The 16576-nt window shown below is 34.3% G+C and overlaps 2 long non-coding RNA genes across 2 annotated transcripts; both read right to left on the bottom strand.

Annotated features, from left to right (window-relative positions):
• Positions 1-1890: 1890 nt before the first annotated feature.
• LOC134239495 (uncharacterized) lies at positions 1891-6869 on the bottom strand. Its single transcript, XR_009986232.1, has 3 exons — positions 5772-6869; positions 4725-4913; positions 1891-2310 (listed from the first exon to the last, which is right to left on the bottom strand). It is a non-coding gene; the product is annotated as an uncharacterized LOC134239495 (long non-coding RNA).
• A 1674-nt stretch (positions 6870-8543) lies between these two features.
• LOC134239494 (uncharacterized) lies at positions 8544-12977 on the bottom strand. Its single transcript, XR_009986231.1, has 3 exons — positions 12276-12977; positions 11228-11416; positions 8544-8791 (listed from the first exon to the last, which is right to left on the bottom strand). It is a non-coding gene; the product is annotated as an uncharacterized LOC134239494 (long non-coding RNA).
• Positions 12978-16576: the final 3599 nt, after the last annotated feature.

The following is a 16576-nucleotide window of genomic DNA, read 5'->3' as shown; positions in this document are numbered from 1 at the left end:
TTTCACGCGCACGCACGTGCAGGCGTATGCGCGCAAAATGACCTTCGTTCCGCACACCTACACTACACACCTATTAACCCTAAAAAGGTTTTAGCTCAGTTGGGTGAACAGTTTCTGAGAACACTCGCGGACAAAAAAGTACCGGAGAACAAATAAGAAAAAAAAATAATAATAACTAGAGCAAAGCTCGTTGCAAAGCAACGAGTGGGTCTTCCTTCCTAGCGATAAGCAAAAGATTAAATGTTTCTGTCTAGATTGTCAACTTTGCTAACATTCTCTTTTTCGATTTGTCTCAGAAACCCTTACTTGAATTCTTTAATTTGGTGTGAGCATGAGGTCTAAAGGGTACTCTCTCTAACAGCATTCTTGAAATCGTATCCACAACAGTTTAACTTCCAATATTATGACTTTTGATATCGGATATATCATGTTTGTGAAACGTGTCATACTACAGAAACATAAGTGTTTTGCTACATTACCATCTTAAAAATGGCTTTAAAATCATTTAATATACAATATAACTAGGTAAATAAAATAAACAAATTCTATAATAATTCAAAAAATCCAAATGTATTTACAATAATGATGAACAATCTTCATTAGTTGCAATCAGTAAGTAGAACAATACTTTTATAATAAACGCACAGAAATGTGTTGTGTATGTTTCGAATTTGCAGCTTTCCACTAGCAACTGGTGGTACCTCAATAGGAGTGTAAAATTCTCTGAAAGGTATATTGTAAACATATTACATATGGCTGTGTATTCTTTTTAAGTCTCTTTGGCGGAATGCAGCAATCACTAAATCAAGTACAAAGCTAAAAGTCTTGTACATAAACATAAATAAGAATATCTACGCTAACTTATTCAAAAGTCAATTTCCACCAAATATTGTACAAGCTAAATATAATACATTTACAGCATTAAAGAAACAAATCTCTTTGAAGGTATTGCCCTGCATAAGAACAATTTGAATCCCCTATACTAAGGATGCTCTGTGCCAAGTTTCACTTTGCTTCTGGAAAATGATATTGTGAAATTTTAGACAATGATGATAATGGATAAAATTATGTTTTTAAAAAATTTACTGGTTCCTTTAGCTCAGATGGGCTAATAAATATGCAACAGGCACAGTTTTGGAGTTGACATTGAAATGCGACTGGACATCTCTTCAATCTTGTTTTAGAAAACTACATGTACATGCCCTATGTACTGAATTCCTTGGAATCATACACATGTTTATGCCTTTAATTAGTTGTATGTGCCAAAATAACAATTTTTTTTACATTATACTGTAAAAAATACTGTAAACGTGGTTATATTGACGAGTTGAAAAATTGACGATTTTGTGTTTACGAAAATTGACGAGTGTTAATTTTGACGAAATATTAAAGCAAGAGTTTCAAATCTTTGAATTCACGGGGATACAAAGGCAGCGTCGGAATCACAAAAATTAAATTTTTGTACAAACTATCTACGTGTGTAAGATTTGATTAAATAAATTGCCCTCTTGTAATTTGATTTCATTATAAGCGGTCAATTGCCTGAGGTTACAAACTAGGTCAAGCTTGGTGTGTTAATTACGCTAAGTTACGCATGCAGTATTTGATACATTAATTTAGATTCAATGATTTTTAAAAATGTGATTATATATCACTATGTTTTCATAACTAATTACGAAAGAAATTAACAGTGAATTTGATCTAGTTGTAAAAGGAAAAAGCCGTGAAAATTTAGCGGTAAAGTTGTACAATGGTCAATGTCTGTTGTGACGCTATATATATATATGATGTGAAGTTTGACGAGTGTAAATTTTGACGAAAAAAGAAAAATCGTAATTATAGTCAAAATTAGCACATCGTCAAAATTTCCACTTTTACAGTACACATACATGTATTACAAGATCTTCTATTCCTGCTGAAGACAGAGGATCTATCTTAATCATTAGAATAAGTAAGTCTAAACTTTGAAAGGGAAGACCTTAATAAAGAGGTCAACATGCTACACAAACAAAATATTATTATATTTAAAAATAACATTTATTCCAATGTAATTACTGGTACATGTATTTCTGTTACAAAAACTATTTCACTTGAAAAACTGAGAGCAATTGATATGTTCATATTTGTGGATTTATGTTGTCAAATCAAAATTTAAAAATGATACACAGTGTGTTTAAAAATTGTCTTCACAAACCAAAACTTGACTTATTTTCACTATGCTGTTTATTCCATGTCACATCCAAACAGATGATCTTCTGGCAAATCATGGTCATGCTTGGTATCAAAATTCAGTCTTCAGATGAGTCACACCTATCCAAAAGAAATTGAAATTTTTTAATCTATAATTCTTTTACTAATAAAAAGTGCAATTCATGAGATTATAAATTAGATTATCAAATTGAGAGATAAGATATTGTCACATTTTCTGTGTATAATTTGTAAATTTTAATGTACTCTTTCATCAATTAAAAGAAGTTTACACCAATTAAGGCAGTCATTTATGCTATTCCCTAATAAGACAACATACAAGTGCAAAGTAATCATGCACTAGTGGGTTTAGGATAATGTGCTAGAGTATTTATGACAACATACTAGCACGAGGTGACAATGTGCTAGCATGTACGTCAGTGATAATATGCCAGCACACTGAATCCAACATGCAGTGAAGCTAACACTCAACAGATTGTTTAAAGTTGTGTTTGCATGATATTTTGTTTTGTGTTAACACAGCAGCGTGTTGTTTAAAGCTGCATTGGAGTGGCAGTCTGTTGAAATTAACATGCTAACACACTGCAACTTCACATCATTGGAACACCATAATTTTAAAACTGACAAACCAATATCTTATGATTACTAACTAGGTAATTGCAACTGTAAATGCTGATTTCATGGTGACAATAATACCGGTAATTCACTGTATATCTGAGAACTGATCAATTATAATAAGGCGTGTCCAGATAGGGCCACTTGCTAAAGCTCAATAGCACTTTCATAAAAGCGTGCCATCTTACCGACACAAAAGACGCCATTAGGCTATCACACAGCTCGCCATCACAACACTGAAAAACACTTTCTCACTAACACAAGTTCGCACCACATGCTGTCACACTAACACACTACACACTGTCATGTTTATACAATTTCACACAACAAAATATCAGGCTAACACGAGTTCACGCAACACACTATCATGCTAACACGAATTCACAAACACGCTGTCTCGCTAACACAAGTTCACACAACACGCTGTCTCACTAACACAAGTTTTAAACAACACGCAGTCTCGCTAATACGAGTTCATACAACACACTGTCTAGCTAACACAAGTACACGCAACACACTGTCACGCTTAGATGAATTCACACAACACACTGTCACGCTAACATGAGTTTACACAACACGCAGTCTCACTAACACGCGTTTACACAATACACTGTCACGCTAACACAAAGTCACAAAACAGGCTGTCTCACTATTCACTAACACAAGTTCGCACCAAATGCTGTTGCGATAACACACTGTCATCCTAATACCATTTCAAACAACACACTGTCATTCTAATACCATTTCACACAACACACTGTCAGGCTAACACGAGTTCACACAACACACTGTCACGCTAACACGAATTCTCAAAACAGGCTGTCTCACTATTCACTAACACAACTTCACACCAAACGCTGTTGCGATAACACACTGTCATCCTAATACCATTTCACACAACACACTGTCATCCTAATACCATTTCACACAACACACTGTCAGGCTAACACGAGTTCACACAACACACTGTCACGCTAACACAAATTCAAAAAACATGCAATATCACTAACACGAGTTCACATAACACGCAGTCTGGCTAACACGAGTTCACAAAATATGCAATCTTGCTAACACGAGTTCACACAACACACTATCTCTCTAACACCAGTTCACACGACAAATTTTCAGGATAACAAGTTCACACAACACACTGTCACACTAACACGAATTCACACAACATGCTGTCTCGTTAATAAGAATACACACAACACGCTGTCTCGCTAACATGAGTTTACACAACACGCAGTCTCGCTAACACGAGTTTACACAACACGCAGTCTCACTAACACCAGTTTACACAACACACTGACACTTTATACACGTCACACAACACGCTGTCGCTAATACGAGTTCACACAACACTCTGTCTAGCTAACACGAGTTTACACAACACACTGTCACACTTACACTTTATACACGATTTTACACAACACGCTGTCCCGCTAACAAGAGTTTACGCAACACATTGTCAAGCTAACAAGAATTCACACAACCCACTGTCAGGCTAACACAATTAAGTTCACAAAACACACTGCCTTGCTAACACAAATTCATACAACACACTGTCTCGCTAACACAAGTTCACACAACACACTCACATTGCTGAGTTTAAAGTAAAGGTCTACCCTAATTTGAAGAGGTTTAAAACTAACATATCTCTATATTAGTAAAAAGTTTCAAATTTAAGACAAAAACATTTATGCAGTAATGTTCCTTAACATGCATCTGGCATATAAAATGAATGAGACCTTAAAAACCTCACAGTACATGTTTACTTAGCTAATTAAAGGTCTAAATTGATGCTATTCAACAATATATATCAACATCTCTAAGTATGTGAATGAGTGAAATTCTCAAATAAATATTATAAATCAAAGTATCAATAAGAAGCTGAACCTTACGTCGCAGGTTCCAATCCCATTGCTAAATGCTTTAGACAGGTTACTCCTATGAGACTGCATAAACCAAGATTCTGTGTCACGGTAGGTGTTAGCACAAAATGGATCTCATACTTCTTAAAGGCAATAAGTGCTGAGTACAAGTCTATATTTGCAGCTAATACCATCCCAAGTGGTGGCACCATGAAATGACTGAAAAATGTATGATTAAGGCAAATAAACAAACATTAAACCATTACAGCAGTCTTATCAAACAAAAAAGCAAACTTTCTATTATTACAATTTTTTTAAACAAATTTCTTTTGCAATTTAACTGAGCAATATTTGTCCTTTTTTGTCAGTAAAGTATGATATTAAATAATTAAGACTTTTTGAGAACATCTATTTATAGCGAGTCCAGACAGCAGCACAAATCCCTGCCCATAATGCGAGCTCTTATGATAACACCTTGGCAAAAGAAGATTGTGACTTGCACATTGCTCCACACAATTTTTCCGCAGTATACTTTGGACACACAGTGCTTAGCTTCTTTAACATGTTTAAGCTACATTCAAAATTCATTTCTATTTAATTTGAATTAGCTATCCTTACTCATGTTCACATGGAGCTAATGGGAAGTAATTTAACGAGCAGTGAATTCATTCGAATTAAACATTTGAATAAACTCTCAGTGTGAACACTGAGCATGGATGCACCAAATGTCAAATGCGGCTTGACAAGCACAATCTAAATTAAAACTAAATAAGTATCTGCCCTCACCCTTACAGTCACACTGTCAATATATAATTAGTTGAATATATTCTGTAACATTAAGTGCAGTTTGAATTATAGAGTATGATCACTATGATAGATAGTAGGACTGTTGAAATTACATCCTCAAATTTAAAAAAAATAAAATATAAAGCTGTGGGGATTTACAAGGCAAACAGAGAGCGTCTGAACTGTAAAACAAATAATATATCGGTGTGTCTGTGTATTTCTAATAACATCAATGTATGTCACTGTCATGTAATCAGTAGTGTAAATTTTAAGTAATAAAAATATTCTAACCTTCATTCCAATGGTCCAAGCCAATCATACATTAAAATGTCGCCGTCAGCTCTTTCATCACTCGATACAATTATCACTGGGGAATCCGAAGCAGAGTCAAGAGTGTTCATCCTTGTTAATGTGACAGTCAGAATTTCCTCGTAAACAATTCACACAAGATTCTTAGAATATATGAATCGGGATAATTCTGCTTAGAATAATGTTCCAGAGAAGTGACAAAGTACTTCGTAGCTCCAGATTAAATGAGTGTGCATGTCTACAAACGGATTCTTTGTGAGAAAATGTTCAACTTCACAAATCATTCTATTTTCAGTTTGTAAACCATGACAAACATGTGTCCGACGTCGACTCGAAGGGGCACACTAAAAACGGGATATACTAGAGACCTGATATTTACCTGACGTTTTAATTTTTAATTAAATGGTAATATTGAGTATTTTAAATTACTTATGTACAGACTTTATGACTTCGAGGCATATGCTATACAAAAATTCAATTGTTTGGAACATTTACAGACAAATTTGAATCAGGTCAAATCAGTGTTTAGTACATCGCGTCTTTAGTACCTTCCTATTTCCCACAATGCCGCGCGTTGTTTACAAACAAGCGCGAAAAAATCCTCTAAACTAGGTACTATTTATTGTTGTGTACATCATCACATTTTAAAATTATTTGAATAAAAAGAAAACAAAGAAACACCGAATCAAAACTATATCTTTTAGATGCATCAACTAAAAATGTGCACATGTATGCAGTAAAGGCTTGGCTGGCTATAGTAGACAACTTGTTCCTGAAAGGTTTCTCACATACATGTACTTGTTTTATATAAAAAACAATTAAATATAGCTGGAAGTTTATTTCTTTTTATATCAAATGACAAGATTTTATAAGTTCGAAATTATTTCAGTCAAACTTTTTCATAATATACCAATATTTTTAGCTATCAGAAAAAACGTGTATGAGCTATTAACCCCTAATTATAGGGGCCAGCCCCTTTTCATTAATCTAATATGAAAGCTCTCGTAATTACACACAACTTTTGTTATATATTTCTTACCAAATTATTCTCGGTTCAAAAGTTATTAAACAAAAAGTAGCAAAAATTCAAGAAAAAAAATTACTAAAATTTGCCGTTTTATAGCTTCCAAACTTTAGGAAATCAGCTTATAATTTTATCGTTCTGCACATCTACAATGTATTGGCTACAAGTTCTCCAACTTTCGTGTAAATATCTTACGTCGTTCTTGAGATTTTTAGTGGAAACGAGACATCAAAATTTTCAATTAAAGGGCAATAACTCACAATTAAAGGCATGCATCAAAAAATTGAAAACAGGTGTAAATAGGTTTAATTACAAGGTATCTAACCTGAAAGTTTCATAAAAATCAGTCCAAAGGTCTTTGAGAAATCGCCTGTCAAAAATCGAGCGGGAAAAAAAAAATAAAACTAGAGCAAAGCTCGTTGCAAAGCAACGAGTGGGTCTTCCTTCCTAGCGATAAGCAAAAGATTAAATGTTTCTGTCTAGATTGTCAACTTTGCTAACATTCTCTTTTTCATGTGATTTGTCTCAAAAACCCTTACTTGAATTCTTTAATTTGGTGTGAGCATGAGGTCTAAAGGGTACTCTCTCTAACAGCATTCTTGAAATCGTATCCACAACAGTTTAACTTCCAATATTATGACTTTTGATATCGGATATATCATGTTTGTTGCAATTATGTTTGTGAAACGTGTCATACTACAGAAACATAAGTGTTTTGCTACATTACCATCTTAAAAATGGCTTTAAAATCATTTAATATACAATATAACTAGGTAAATAAAATAAACAAATTATATAATAATTCAAAAAATCCAAATGCATTTACAATAATGATGAACAATCTTCATTAGTTGCAATCTGTAAGTAGAACAATACTTTTATAATAAACGCACAGAAATGTGTTGTGTATGTTTCGAATTTGCAGCTTTCCACTAGCAACTGGTGGTACCTCAATAGGAGTGTAAAATTCTCTGAAAGGTATATTGTAAACATATTACATATGGCTGTGTATTCTTTTTTAGCGGCTTTGGCGGAATGCAGCCATCACTAAATCAAGTACAAAGCTAAAAGTCTTGTACATAAACATAAATAAGAATATCTACGCTAACTTATTCAAAAGTCAATTTCCACCAAATATTGTACAAGCTAAATATAATACATTTACAGCATTAAAGAAACAAATCTCTTTGAAGGTATTGCCCTGCATAAGAACAATTTGAATCCCCTACACTAAGGATGCTCTGTGCCAAGTTTTACTTTGGTTCTGGAAAATGACATTGTGAAATTTTAGACAATGATGATAATGGATAAAATTATGTTTTTAAAAAATTTACTGGTTCCTTTAGCTCAGATGGGCTAATAAGTATGCAACAGGCACAGTTTTGGAGTTGACATTGAAATGCGACTGGACATCTCTTCAATCTTGTTTTAGAAAACTACATGTACATGCCCTATGTACTGAATTCCTTGGAATCATACACATGTTTATGCCTTTAATTAGTTGTATGTGCCAAAATAACAATTTTTTTTACATTATACTGTAAAAAATACACATACATGTATTACAAGATCTTATATTCCTGCTGAAGACAGAGGATCTATCTTAATCATTAGAATAAGTAAGTCTAAACTTTGAAAGGGAAGACCTTAATAAAGAGGTCAACATGCTACACAAACAAAATATTATTATATTTAGAAATAACATTTATTCCAATGTAATTACTGGTACATGTATATCTGTTACAAAAACTATTTCACTTGAAAAACTGAGAGCAATTGATATGTTCATATTTGTGGATTTATGTTGTCAAATCAAAATTTATAATTGATACACAGTGTGTTTTAAAATTGTCTTCACAAACCAAAACTTGACTCATTTTCACTATGCTGTTTATTCCATGTCACATCCAAACAGATGATCTTCTGGCAAATCATGGTCATGCTTGGTATCAAAATTCAGTATTCAGATGAGTCACACCTATCCAAAAGAAATTGAAATTTTTTAATTTATAATTCTTTTACTAATAAAAAGTGCAATTCATGAGATTATAAATTAGATTATCAAATTGAGAGATAAGATATTGTCACATTTTCTGTGTATAATTTGTAAATTTTAATGTACTCTTTCATCAATTAAAAGAAGTTTACACCAATTAAGGCAGTCATTTATGCTATCCCCTAATAAGACAACATACAAGTGCAAAGTAATAATGCACTAGCGGGTTTAGGATAATGTGCTAGAGTATTTATGACAACATACTAGCACGAGGTGACAATGTGCTAGCATGTACGTCAGTGATAATATGCCAGCACACTGAATCCAACATGCAGTCAAGCTAACACTCAACAGATTGTATAGAGTTGTGTTTGCATGATATTTTGTTTTGTGTAAACACAGCAGCGTGTTGTTTAAAGCTGCATTGGAGTGGCAGTCTGTTGAAATTAACATGCTAACACACTGCAACTTCACATCATTGGAACACCATAATTTTAAAACTGGCAAACCAATATCTTATGATTACTAACTAGGTAATTGCAACTGTAAATGCTGATTTCATGGTGACAATAATACCGGTAATTCACTGTATATCTGAGAACTGATCAATTATAATAAGGCGTGTCCAGATAGGGCCACTTGCTAAAGCTCAATAGCACTTTCATAAAAGCGTGCCATCTTACCGACACAAAAGACGCCATTAGGCTATCACACAGCTCGCCATCACAACACTGAAAAACACTTTCGCACTAACACAAGTTCGCACCACACGCTGTCACACTAACACACAACACACTGTCACGCTAATACAATTTCACACAACAAAATATCAGGCTAACACAAGTTCACACAACACACTATCATGCTAACACAAATTCACAAACACGCTGTCTCGCTAACACAAAATCACACAACACGCTGTCTTGCTAACAAAAGTTTTACACAACACGCAGTCTCGCTAATACGAGTTCATACAACACACTGTCTAGCTAACACAAGTTCACGCAACACACTGTCACGCTTAGATGAATTCACACAACACACTGTCACGCTAACATGAGTTTACACAACACGCAGTCTCACTAACATGAAATTTACACAATACACTGTCACGCTAACACGAGTTTACACAATACACTGTCACGCTAACACAAAGTCACAAAACAGGCTGTCTCACTATTCACTAACACAAGTTCGCACCAAATGCTGTTGCGATAACACACTGTCATCCTAATACCATTTCACACAACACACTGTCATTCTAATACCATTTCACACAACACACTGTCAGGCTAACACAAGTTCACACAACACACTGTCACGCTAACACAAATTCACAAAACAGGCTGTCTCACTATTCACTAACACAAGTTCGCACCAAACGCTGTTGCGATAACACACTGTCATCCTAATACCATTTCACACAACACACTGTCATCCTAATACCATTTCACACAACACACTGTCAGGCTAACACGAGTTCACACAACACACTGTCACGCTAACACAAATTCAAAAAACATGCAATATCTCCTAACACGAGTTCACATAACACACAGTCTGGCTAACACGAGTTCACACAATATGCAATCTCGCTAACACGAGTTCACACAACACACTATCTCTCTAACACCAGTTCACACGACAAATTTTCAGGATAACAAGTTCACACAACACACTGTCACGCTAACACGAATTCACACAACATGCTGTCTCGTTAATAAGAGTTCACACAACACGCTGTCTCTCTAACATGAGTTTACACAACACGCAGTCTCGCTAACACGAGTTTACACAACACGCAGTCTCACTAACACGAGTTTACACAACACAAAGTCTCGCTAATACGAGTTCAATCAACACTCTGTCTAGCTAACACGAGTTTACACAACACACTGTCACACTTACACTTTATACACAATTTCACACAACACGCTGTCCCGCTAACACGAGTTTACACAACACATCGTCAAGCACACAACACACTAACAAGAATTCACACAACCCACTGTCAGGCTAACACAATTAAGTTCAATGTGCAAAACACACTGCCTTGCTAACACAAATTCATACAACACACTGTCTCGCTAACACAAGTTCACACAACACACTCACATTGCTGAGTTTAAAGTAAAGGTCTACCCTAATTTGAAGAGGTTTAACACTAACATATCTCTATATTAGTAAAGAGCTTCAAATTTAAGACAAAAACATTTATGCAGTAATGTTCCTTAACATGCATCTGGCATATAAAATGAATGAGACCTTAAAAACCTCACAGTACATGTTTACTTAGCTAATTAAAGGTCTAAATTGATGCTATTCAACAATATATATCAACATCTCTAAGTATGTGAATGAGTGAAATTCTCAAATAAATATTATAAATCAAAGTATCAATAAGAAGCTGAACCTTACGTCGCAGGTTCCAATCCCATTGCTAAATGCTTTAGACAGGTTACTCCTATGAGACTGCATAAACCAAGATTCTGTGTCACGGTAGGTGTTAGCACAAAATGGATCTCATACTTCTTAAAGGCAATAAGTGCTGAGTACAAGTCTATATTTGCAGCTAATACCATCCCAAGTGGTGGCACCATGAAATGACTGAAAAATGTATGATTAAGGCAAATAAACAAACATTAAACCATTACAGCAGTCTTATCAAACAAAAAAGCAAACTTTCTATTATTACAATTTTTTTAAACAAATTTCTTTCGCAATTTAACTGAGCAATATTTGTCCTTTTTTGTCAGTAAAGTATGATATTAAATAATTAAGACTTTTTGAACACATCTATTTATAGCGAGTCCAGACAGCAGCACAAATCCCTGCCCATAATGCGAGCTCTTATGATAAGACCTTGGCAAAAGAAGATTGTGACTTGCACATTGCTCCACACAATTTTTCCGCAGTATACTTTGGACCCACAGTGCTTAGCTTCTTTAACATGTTTAAGCTACATTCAAAATTCATTTCTATTTAATTTGAATTAGCTATCCTTACTCATGTTCACATGGAGCTAATGGGAAGTAATTTAAGTAACAGCAGTGAATTCATTCGAATTAAACATTTGAATAAACTCTCAGTGTGAACACTGTGCATGGATGCACCAAATGTCAAATGCGGCTTGACAAGCACAATCTAAATTAAAACTAAATAAGTATCTGCCTCACCCTTACAGTCACACTGTCAATATATAATTAGTTGAATATATTCTGTAACATTAAGTGCAGTTTGAATTATAGAGTATGATCACTATGATAGATAGTAGGACTGTTGAAATTACATCCTCAAATTTAAAAAAAATAAAATATAAAGCTGTGGGGATTTACAAGGTAAACAGAGAGCGTCTGAACTGTAAAACAGATAATATATCGGTGTGTCTGTGTATTTCTAATAACATCAATGTATGTCTCTGTCATGTAATCAGTAGTGTAAATTTTAATAATAAAAATATTCTAACCTTCATTCCAATGGTCCAAGCCAATCATACATTAAAATGTCGCCGTCAGCTCTTTCATCACACGATACAATTATCACTGGGGAATCGGAAGCAGAGTCAAGAGTGTTCATCCTTGTTAATGTGACAGTCAGAATTTCCTCGTAAACAATTCACACAAGATTCTTAGAATATATGAATCGGCATAATTCTGCTTAGAATAATGTTCCAGAGAAGTGACAAAGTACTTCGTAGCTGCAGATTAAATGAGTGTGCATGTCTACAAACGGATTCTTTGTGAGAAAATGTTCAACTTCACAAATCATTCTATTTTCAGTTTGTAAACCATGGCAAACATGTGTCCGACGTCGACTCGAAGGGGCACACTAAAAACGGGATATACTAGAGACCTGATATTTACCTGACGTTTTAATTTTTAATTAAATGGTAATATTGAGTATTTTAAATTACTTATGTACAGACTTTATGACTTCGAGGCATATGCTATACAAAAATTCAATTGTTTGGAACATTTACAGACAAATTTGAATCAGGTCAAATCAGTGTTTAGTACATCGCGTCTTTAGTACCTTCCTATTTCCCACAATGCCGCGCGTTGTTTACAAACAAGCGCGAAAAAATCCTCTAAACTAGACCTGTACTAATTATTGTTGTGTACATCATCACATTTTAAAATTATTTGAATAAAAAGAAAACAAAGAAACACCGAATCAAAACTATATCTTTTAGATGCATCAACTAAAAATGTGCACATGTATGCAGTAAAGGCTTGGCTGGCTATAGAAGACAACTTGTTCCTGAAAGGTTTCTCACATACATGTACTTGTTTTATAAAAAAAACAATTAAATATAGCTTGAAGTTTATTTCTTTTTATATCAAATGACAAGATTTTATAAGTTCGAAATTATTTCAGTCAAACTTTTTCATAATATACCAATATTTTTAGCTATCAGAAAAAAACGTGTATGAGCTATTAACCCTTAATTATAGGGGCCAGCCCCTTTTCGTTAATCAAATATGAAAGCTCTCGTAATTACACACAACTTTTGTGATATATTTCTTACCAAATTATTCTCGGTTTAAAAGTTATTACACAAAAAGTAGCAAAAATTCAAAGAAAAAAAATTACTAAAATTTGCCGTTTTATAGCTTCCAAACTTTATGAAATCAGCTATATAATTTTATCGTTGTGCACATCTACAATGTATTGGCTACAAGTTCTCCAACTTTCGTGTAAATATCTTATGTCATTTTTGAGATTTTCAGTGGAAACGAGACATCAAAAATTTTCAATTAAAGGGCAATAACTCACAAATAAAGGCATGCATAAAAAAATTGAAGACAGGTTTAAATAGGTTTAACTACAAGGTATCTATCCTGAAAGTTTCATAACGATCAGTCCAAAGGTCTTTGAGAAATCGCCTGTCAAAAGTCGAGCGGGAAAAAAAAAAAAGAATAATAAGAAACAATAGAATAACAGTAGGGTCTTCCGAAGGAAGCGGAAGACCCTAATAATAACTAGGCTAAATCATATATGTAGCGTATTTATTGTTTTTTAAACAACTCAAGAATTTCATTATTTTCAGCATGACTCATAATTTGACCAAGCTGTTTTACAATCGGGAGTTAGGACTGCAAAGGAGTGATAGCTCTCTTTTGAAATGTTTAGTGAGAAACGAAGTAATGGGTTACCTTGAAAACGAAGTACTTTTTGATCACGAATGTCTTTGGGACCTTGCCATTCTTTTAATTAAGCTGTCCTCTTGTACACACATTGCAAATATTTATATGAAATTTTTGTCTAGAAAAACCAAAACTAGAAACAGGAGATACTAGCATTGTCTTTATTGCTGGTTCGCTTTGTAAGGCATGCCCTTTAGAAAAGGACCGCAGTGCCATAGAATACTACAGAGAAGAAATTAAGATGTTTTCTTTGTAAAATTATTCATATTTGGAGTCAATATTAAATCTTTTTGGAAGTATAAAACTTATTTTGTTTTATTTAATTGTCTGTTTATTAGGACTGTGTCAATATATTGATATAACGATACGTAGGAAATTCAATCAAATATCCTTTCAATAAAAAAATTCCAAAACTTTTCGACAGTTTTTCTTAAATAGTTGTAATTCTGTAAAAAAAAAAGTTGGAGTTTTCAATCATATTTATTAAACTGTGTTAATTAAAACTTATCATAAATAATAGAAACATGTAATGACCATTTTAACATGGTTTTACAAATGTTAAAAGTTTTAAATTTATGTATATTTATATTGACAACGAGACAGGAACTTTGAAATTGATGAAAAAAAAACACTGAGTTAATTTACAATAGTTTTTTGAAATATGTTTTTAAAGAATCAAATATATCGCATATCACTTTAGAAAATATTGTAGTGTAACGTACAGATTTTTTTCTGCTCAATATACACGGTTCTATTATATATTTACTTGTCATGGCCACGCCAATTTAATTTTTGATCGTTGGACCCGCTGGCTGTATTAATAACTCTAAACAAAATAATTTTAATTCCCTGCACCTGGGAATCTCTGAGCTATATAATAATATATTTATTCTTTTTTCCGTTCTTTTTTTTTCGTATTTTAAACTTGTTTACTTTAAAAATCAGAGAAATAGAAAAAATATAAATATCCACTCAATTTTTTTCTTGTTCTGCCTGAAAAGTGAGTTTACAGGAAAGAAATAATGTAATTAATTAATCGTAGCCTGCTCCTATTTTTTTCATCAGATGTCCAACGAACTAAAATAAATATGTGTGAGTTGGTTATTTATAATTTTTTTAATAAAAAATTTTTTTTTATTTAGATGCCAAAGAAAGGGCAAACATATATGTTAAATATAAATAGAAAATCTTCAAAGTGCAGTTAATGCTGTTAAAACAAAAGCGTGAGCTATGGTGTGTCAAAAACTTACATTGTACCCAAAACAACCATAGTTGACCACGTAACGGGAAAAAGTCAAATAGGTAAAAAAGCTGGTAGAAAATCCACAATACCTATCCAAGTTGAAAACTCAATTGTTGAAAAAATTTTGGCTGCAGCACAACGGGGCTTTGGGGTAACAAAAAAGCAACTTATTATTAAAGTTGCGCGTTTGATGCCTTTAAGAATGGGGTCCCTGGAGATGACTGGTGGAGAGCATTTAAGTATATACACCCAGAGATTGTGATTCGAAGACCAGAACAATAAGTAAACCCGTTCAAGGATGCTGAACAAAGCAAATTGTGCAGAAGTATTTTAAAGATCTGCACATCATAATCAAACAAAATAAATTAGCTCCTTCAGATTTTGGAATGCGGATGAGACTTGCAAACAATTCAGTCATAACCCTGCTGCTGTACATCTAGACGTGGTGTCAAGTTTTGCCGGGAAAAACGTCCACATCGCGACAAAGCATCACAATACTTGCTTGTGTCAATGCCTCTGGTGACAAAATGCCACCGATGTGCATTGTCAAAGGGAAAACCCCGCGATGTGTAGAATCATTTGCGACCATTGATGCTCCTCCGGAAACGATATGGACTTACCAAGAAAAGGCTTGGATGTGTGATTTGCTTTTTGGTTCAAATCCGTTTTCCTTCAGAACTGTGGGCCCCGCAACCACAACTTCTTGTTTTAGATTCTCATAGTTCTCATGAGGTATTGGGTCTTTTGGAGGCAGCCATTTCCGAGAACATATTAATTATGGCGTTGCCTCCAATACCTCCCATCATCTGCAGCCCCTTGACAAGGCATCTTTGAAGCAAGGCGTATGGTCGAGCTTACACACAAAAAATCACCCTAACCACGAGATCAATAAGTCTACTTGGCCAAAATTTTCAAATCAGCTTGGGAGGCATCAAGCACCCCAAAATCAAAAGTGGGTTCCGTGCAACTGGTATCTGGCCAATGAACGTCAGCGCATTGCCAGATTATGCAAATTATTTACCATCAGAGGCATTTGACCTACCCATTGAAAACCGGCAGCAAACAAGTTGCCCTTTCCTCAAACCAAATTTGTCTTTGACCTTTCGCCGAAACAGCCGTTCATTAACTACTACAGATCTTGTAGAGGACCACGACAGCTCAACCAAACATGGAACGAACAGGTACACCAGGTCTAATACCCGATGATATGGCCTCTCTGGATGCCCAGATACCACCAGCAGATGTTGGCTCTTTTAATCTTTGGAAATGGTGCCCTGGAACTTTCAGGCACAAGTGAAACAACAATGCAAGCACTTGGAACTGGACGGCGGAAATCGACGATATATTTTCAATCCCAAAGTCAACGCCAAAGATGCA

The sequence above is a fragment of the Saccostrea cucullata genome, unplaced genomic scaffold (genome assembly GCF_032062105.1).
Source record: "Saccostrea cucullata isolate Sc308-1 unplaced genomic scaffold, CSIRO_AGI_Scuc_v1 ctg8640, whole genome shotgun sequence".
In the NCBI taxonomy this organism is placed as follows: Eukaryota; Metazoa; Mollusca; class Bivalvia; order Ostreida; family Ostreidae; genus Saccostrea; species Saccostrea cuccullata.
This window is presented reverse-complemented; position numbering and strand designations above follow the sequence as displayed.